General features: G+C 36.4%; 2 long non-coding RNA genes across 2 annotated transcripts; both read left to right on the top strand.

The window, feature by feature from the left end:
• The first annotated feature begins 390 nt into the window (after positions 1-390).
• On the top strand, positions 391-2,603 carry LOC113757855. Its single transcript, XR_003466506.1, has 3 exons — positions 391-587; positions 894-1,338; positions 2,120-2,603. It is a non-coding gene; the product is annotated as an uncharacterized LOC113757855 (long non-coding RNA).
• A 229-nt stretch (positions 2,604-2,832) lies between these two features.
• LOC113757853 lies at positions 2,833-7,787 on the top strand. Its single transcript, XR_003466505.1, has 3 exons — positions 2,833-2,981; positions 3,275-3,350; positions 7,257-7,787. It is a non-coding gene; the product is annotated as an uncharacterized LOC113757853 (long non-coding RNA).

Raw genomic sequence — 7,787 nt, 5'->3', positions numbered from 1 at the left:
AATTCTCTTCAGCTCATAGGGGCAGACAAGATGTGCTTATCCTTAATCTTTGGAGAAGCGAAGGTACTTATCTTAGTATTTAGAATTTTTCCTAAAACTATAATTTGTTGTCCATTAACAAGATGTACTTATCCTTTATCTTTGGAGAAGAGAAGGTACTTATCTTAGTATTTAGAATTTTTCCTAAAGCTATAATTTGTTGTCCATTAAAGTATTCTTTTCCCATTCTTTTCCCTGTGTTGGAGAGGACCCATACACTTAGCCTCCTCACTAAGCATCTTGGTGGTGGTTGCCGTTACAGCAGCCTCCATTATCTGTTGCTAATACCTGTTGGCTGATTGGCAAATAACTCCTAATGTGATATCATTATTTATATGCATTGTTATACATATGTCATGCATTGGTAAGTTTTTGACTGGATTTTGATGAAGTTCTTTTTGGTGGTTTGTTTTACAGAAAAAAAAAATATGATGATGGTATTAAAGAATGCACAAAAGCATTGGAGCTAAACCTTAACTACATAAGTGTTTTGCTAAGAAGAGCAGAGGTGTATGAAAAGTTGTAACAATTTGAAGAGACTATAGCAGGTATGCCGGTGTAAGAATTTGAATATTTTACTGTCATTGAGCAGCTGCTGGCAACTTCTAGCACAAACTTGTGCTTATAAGAAGACTAATCTATGATTTGTGGTGGCTTTATTATATGTGTAATGGCTGCAATCTTGCTTGTTCTCTCTCTCTCTCTCTCTCTCTCTCTCTGTCTCTCTCTCTTTCTCACACACACAAAAGCACACACACACGCAAAGCCAATGGCATTCATTAATCTTCTCATATAGTCCATATGGCTTTTCACAATTTATTGTTTCCTATGCTGGTGTTCATTACAATATGCAGATATGACAAAGGTTTTGGAAGTTGACCCATCATATGATCAAGCTAGAAGACAGATTGTTCGCTTGAAGCCATTAGCAGATGAAAAACGTCAAAAGATGAAGGAAGAAATGATTGTTGACCATTGGTGGTATGAACTTCTTTGGGTAGTTGCTGTTAAATGATTCTTTTTTGCTCTTCACGTGTAAATATAGGAATGCTTCATTTTTGCAAAAGAAAATGTGTTCTAGGGGAGAAGAGTGGAGGAGGAGGAGAGGATCTGGAATTTTTGCAAAAGTAAAAGGAGCTAGTGTGAGCTGAGGTGGCTAGTGCATTCGGAAGATTCTGGAGGAAGGGGAAGGTTAATGTGAGCAGATAAAGCTTTGCTTCAGGTGCTGCTAAAGAATAGATGCTTGTGGAAGTGGACAAACGATTACTGAGATTAGCAAAAGGATGGTTTAAGGGAAATGTAAGCACTTCCATATATGTGAACTAGAGTGAAGGTATTTCTTATGGTATGTGTTACTGTGCTTGTGCAATTGAGCGTGCTTTTGTCTGCTTTTCCTTCATAACATTTAGTGCCTGAACAAATTGCATTTAGTTAAGCTGAAGTAGTTCAAGAATGAACTACATTTGTTTCTGTCATCATATCCTGTGATGCGTGTTGAAGTGATGGACTCGTTTTGTAGTGAAGTATTTGCAAATTATTAATAGCCTGGCAGTGCTTGAAGTTGTAGAGGGCGAATTTGTTCAAGCTGTTCATGGTTTATCTTTGCTGCATTTGGAGATCATGATTAAATGAGAATAGATTCTTGTACTTTCCTGAAGCCAAGGTGTAGATTTTGGAAACCATACTATGCTGATAGAACAACTCCAATCCTTTTGTTTATGTTTTTATTGAACTTCTGATCTTGGTTTGTCTGCATATTTTCAACACGCCTTGTGCAGTTGAGTCACTTTTTCTGAGTTCATTGGCAGCCAACATTATTGTTTGTGACTTTATTCTTACATTCTATGGGTTATATCTGCTTCTCCTATTCCTTTTTCCCTATTTGGCACCTCAAGCAAGGAGAGTTCATTTTGTTGAACCCTGGACAATTGCAGCAAAATCTGCTTAACTTTGTCTGCTTTACTTGGATACGGTTGATGGTGAAAGTATTTTAGGGTATCAATTATTTCCAGTTTATATGTGTGTTCAATTGCATATGATGATGTCTCTCACGAAGTTGAATTGTTTACCTTTTGATCAGGTAAGCTGAGGGAAATTGGAAATTGCAATTCTGGTCAATTTGGAATGAGCGCTGACAATTTCAAAGCTGTGAAAGATCCAAACACTGGTTCATATTCTATTCCATTTCAGTGCTAATATCTTTTACAAACTTCACATATATTCTTTAGTTTCTGGAGCTATGGATCAAATGGACTGAAATCTTAAAGAGGATGAAGCACGTTTCCTCACAGTGTTGATCTCAGTCGTATGATTATGTTTTTACATATAACTTGAGAAAAAGAAATTGATGTGGTTTTTTGCCATAATATGTTATAAACAGACTTAAAGTTTCACTTTACTGGAAGTTTCTTATAGTTGCTTTAGTACTTTCCATTTCTTCGTGGTGTTGTCCATGGTTTTGATACTGTTTTGGAGGGCATCTGAAGGTGCAGCATAATTTATGCTATCAACGTCTTTGTCATGATCTGTTCGGAGAGTAGCATAGAAATGTAGAACCTTGCACGCAAACAGGGAGAGAGTCCACCTCCTCTTCCCTCCCATCCCAAAAAAGGGTAAATTCTGACTAGATATCATATCATAGCCACACTAAAAGTGTGTAAGCTCGGATGAGCACTGAAATGGTCTGGTTACTCCGTAATTTTCATGAACTCTGGGGGTGTTTGTTGGTTGCATGATTTTTGGGCGGCTTGGGGACATGTGGGCGCAGACAGCCTCATTGAATCGGGTGCACACTCCTTCCTTTGCCTTCTCTCTCTCTTCCTTGCTCTTAATTTCAATCCTTGCTCTCTTCTAATTACCACTTTCTTTCCTGCTCTTCTAATTACCGGACCAATTTCTCCCCTTCGCTTGCTTACACCTTGCAGCACAACTCAGGAATCAAGGTAAATCTCTCTCTTCTCCTAGTCACCATCCCTCCTTTCTCCTTCCTCCAGACTCCAGCCCACCACCCTTGCCGCCCCTTGCTATGTTTGTTACCAGCTTTTGTTTCGTGAGATTCGGTTGGACTTGGTTTTTGGAGCTTAATCCCCTCTCATTCCTCTTCCTCTTCTTTGCTTACATAAAATTCTCTCTCTCTCTCTACTACAATGAAATCGTTTATGCTTTTTTTTCTTGTGGATTTTATTTCAGTAGGTTTCCATAAATCAATTTGTACTTTTTTCTTTTTTGCCAACAGTTAATTCTTGAAAAATTGAAACTTGCGGAAGAAAGGCAAATGGAAGGAAGGGACTCACTTTGGTATCTCTGAACAGGTTTATATCAATCACTTTGCCTTACAATTGTCCAAGGTTAAAGGAATTTAGTTTCTTATATTGCAGTTACGAGTACAATGATATATGATGACGTAGTTATATATGGGGCTGTTGATAAAACCATAAAAGTGGGTAGGGCAAACTGCAGTTTAAGCCAAACAATTTAACTGCTTTCAAACATTGTACTCGCCTCAATTAATATACTTGATGAGTAGCTTCAAATTTTTTTTTTTTGGGGTCAAACGGCTCTAAGTTGCTTCATTTGTATATTGTATAGGTATTGTATAAAGCTTCAGTGGCTGCTTTGCTTTATTAGGGTCTAAAGTTGAAGTGGATGTTGCATCATGAGTTTAATGGTCCAATTAAATTTCTTAATTTAAGATTAAATCGTTGCTGGATGTTTATATCTTCTACACCCAAAGGCTGCAAATATTTAGTTTTCAGAATTTTCAAACATATACTCTGATGTACTATAAAATTTACGATTGTTAGTACCTGATCATTGTTGATGTATGTGAAGAATATTTTCTTGAAGTTTGAGCATAAAAGTTAATCTTGATTTCTTGGGCTTTTGGTCAATAGAGATTGCACTGACGTGGGCTTGAGTTAAATAGGCATCGATTTCTTTCCTCCACCTGTATCCCACGTGCAATTATAAACATCACTTTGAAGGTCTATTTTCGGTTTTCTACTTATGTTCCAGAATTCTGTCCTCTCATTCGCAGCTCTTCTTCTTTCTTTGACTTACCCTTCTTCTCGCCTGCTCTCATATACTTAAAACTCACAGTTCTTTTTTGGTCTTTCAAGTACAAACCAGGCACTTTGCTTCTTAATTCTTTTCATGGACAGATGATTTTCTCATAATTTATTTACATCCCAAGTTAAGTGGTTATTTATTGCAGTGAATTGCCTTTTGTGACAATATTTTTTGGATTCAATCCTTTAATAAATCAGGTGGTTGACTACAAGGTCTCTTTCTGCATGATTAAAATACATACAAATACCAATAAACTCTTGACAATGGAAAGACGTAACTGACGAGAGGTACTGAGGGAGAGGTTGGAAAGAGGAAGCTCTATTGAATATTCCACCCAATTTGTAGATTGTAAGTGCCATGTGGCAGCCCCAGGCTCGAGTTGATTATGTTGGTGTCACTGAACCTCCATGGCCTTCCTCCTTGTGAAGCTAATGCTATTGAATCTTCTCTCTTTTGGTTTTGGTCATTGATTTCAATTTGAACTGTGTTTTTTAGGTAATGTTTTGGTATTTATGCTTTATTTTGTTCAAAATGGAAACTTTGAAATGATCTTTGCTACAACCTAAAATATTTTGGGGTCGGGATTATCCAGGAATTTAACCCTTTTCATATGAGTTCAATTTGAGGGAATTTAACTATACATTCCATGCTTATTGTTCAACTTGCTTTGATGTATACTTCATTTATAATAAGGGAGAGCTGCATTACCCAGCTATTCCACTTTGGATTGGGCAAGGATGAATGGACAGTTGATAAAAGCCATTTCTCCACGAGTTATGGAAACATATTGATATGCAGCATTACGGTATCTAGGTACTCCTAAGAACGCTTTTCATGTCCCATATGCAGTTTTGTGCTCTTGATCTCATTTTATTATGGCCCAACCTGCAATTCTATTTTGTTTTAAAATTGAGTCAACATAGTCCAGTTATAGTGTAAATGAGAGCCATTTTGGGGCTGTTTTATTACCATTTCAATGAGATAGTGGAGTTAGTCTTGAGTTGGTAGGAGCTATTGGATATCCTTGCCTTTCAATGTTGGACATTGATTTTGTTTGTTAAGTCCGTTAAAACTTAAAACAGAGCATCAAGCTCTCCTGCTTATAGCAATTCCTTACTTATTTTAGTGCCTCTGTTTTCCATCTTCTACAGCCTTCTATCTTGTTTCTTTGAGGAGACTACCGATGTATTTCTTTCCAAGAAAACATGCAACTCTAAACTCTCTTTCCTGCAGCAAAAGAAAAAGACAACTTAGATATCTAGAGAAAAGATTATTATTGGGAATTGAGAAGTTTACCACCCTCTGCTGCAATCTCCTCTCTGAGATATCGGTGAATATCTACATTCCTCTCTCATCCCTCTTGAATATGCTGGAATATAGCAAACCATTTAGGTTTTTGATCTATTTCAGTCATTGTATTTTCTCTATGTATTCAGTAGCTTCAGTTACTCAGTTAAATCGGCTTTTGGTAATATTCATTTGATTGTGTATTAGGTCCAGTAAAGAATGCTATTGGTGTAAGGATGATTAAATCGAAATCTTTGTGTCGCTTTCATGTTCTTAGTATCATTAGTAATAATTTTTTGTCCTAATAGACTTTACGAATCCTATTTTTCTCACTCGATTCAGCCATTAATGTCCTTTTGCACTAATTTTGATATTTTAGCTTGAGGTAATTTTGTGCATCGCCTTCCTGTTCATTTTAACTTGATTTTGCTTAGTCCTTTAATGAGATAAATATTTCTAGCAACACTGGAGTTAGTCAAGCACGCAAGAAGTTTATGAGAAAAGTAAACTATTGCAACATCTCATTTATTGTTACTTCCTTTTCTTGGATATATTATTTCATGTTACTCTATTGGTTTACTGATTTGAACTTGATATTTAGTTGTAAATCATTTATAGTCTTTCCTTGTGAATCCGCTTTTACTTGATTTCATTTACTAGGAACATTAACTTTGCAAGTATGCAGGATTCATAAGAAGAATTTAGCGTCAATTAGGATTATACTCTGGACTTACTCTTAAGGCTTTTCCGTGTTCTCTGAGTTAGTTTAGAACTTTATTTAGTTTCTAAGGCATGTAATTTTACTTCTATAGAGTAACTTGACATTTGTATTTGTTTTAATGCCACGGATACGTGGGAATATCTTAAGTGGTTTTTGGTGTTTCTGATTTCTTATGTTACTGGCCTGCAACAGTTTGAACTTTTTTTTTTGTTTAAATAAATATTAAATTGCTTATCTTAGTTCTTTGATGTATAGACGAAATTTTAACATTGGATGAGTTTGTGCAAATACTTCTTCATTGAAGCATTGGCTTTTGTTGAGGTTGTTTAAAAAACAAGGCTATCGCACTACCCAAATCTGTCCAATTGGAAGCTCGAATCGGTCAAGTTCTTGGCAGGAAGTAAATTCCCGTTAACTTCACTAAAGTGTATCTCTAGAATTAACTTCAATGTAACAACAGTTAAGGTTTGCTTATGATATTTTGTGCAGCTATGTACATCGTGATTTCGTATTACTAAGTTTGCTTTCCTTTATACTATTTGTTTATCGCAATGAATTTTCCTGCATGCTTGTTGATTAAAATTCTCTGTTTCTGGTAAACAAATGAACCTCCACATGCTTTTCTTGTCCAAATTGAGTACATGATACTAATATTCTGTAATTTACCTTGGCTCCCTTCTGTTTAAGTAGCTGTAATCCATGATGTCATAGCTAATGTGTTGTCCTTTCAATGCTTCCTCCAGCCTAAAACGTTAAGACCTCATGAACACGTGTATAGTTGTCTTCAAAATTGGACAATATATTGGCCATCAGGTCTGGATGGCATTGTACTTAGAATAACATATGACGATGTTATTTGAAGCTTTTGAACTTCCTTTAGTAGTGCTGGGATACCTGTAAAACTCATATCAGGCTGTTTTCAGTTATCTAATCTTGTTAAGGCTATCATATTGTCTAGAAGATTGAGATTTCCATCCAAATGTTAGGATGATTTTGGAAGCACACGTGATGTTGGAGGTTATATCAAAAAGCTACAAATTTTTGTTAGGATGATTTTCATGATTACATGACCATATAAATGTATTTTCACAAAAATTGATTCCGTCCCTACCCTTGACTTGATCTTTAATTCGTGAAACAGAGTTAAGGCTTCTGGGATCCCTTCTGATGAGAAAGTGAAGTTTGCATATGCAATCAACATAAGAAAGCTAGTCAAGCCACCACTACCAGCAGGATACTGGGGAATTCTGACCAAGGCTGAAGACCATGTCGATCAACCGATATATAAAACAGCAGAATTGATCAACAAGAGCAAATACAATGTATCTGATGAATATGTTCGATCATTTATCGATTTTCAGGAGCTAAATTATCATGAAGGGACCACAGTAGGAGCAAAGGTGAGTGGAATTACTGATTGGAGACACTTAGACCATCCACAGTGGACTTTGGTTGGGGAGGTCCTGTTACAGTTTTTCCTCTGTCAAGAAACCTACTTGGAAGCGTTGAGCCCCGTTTCTTTTTGCCCTATTCTTCAGCAAATGAAGGGGAAAAGGATGGTTGTAAACTTTCTGTGTGTTTGCAAGAACATGCTGTTTCAGGTTTCAAAGAAGACATGAATAAGTTGAAGAATTTAGAGCCTGGATTCCTTTGAATGAAGGGTTTCTTGTTA

Source organism: Coffea eugenioides, unplaced genomic scaffold (assembly GCF_003713205.1).
Source record: "Coffea eugenioides isolate CCC68of unplaced genomic scaffold, Ceug_1.0 ScVebR1_337;HRSCAF=996, whole genome shotgun sequence".
Taxonomy (NCBI): domain Eukaryota; kingdom Viridiplantae; phylum Streptophyta; class Magnoliopsida; order Gentianales; family Rubiaceae; genus Coffea; species Coffea eugenioides.
The sequence above is the reverse complement of the archived record's forward strand: the minus strand, read 5'-3'. Positions and strand labels throughout refer to the sequence as shown.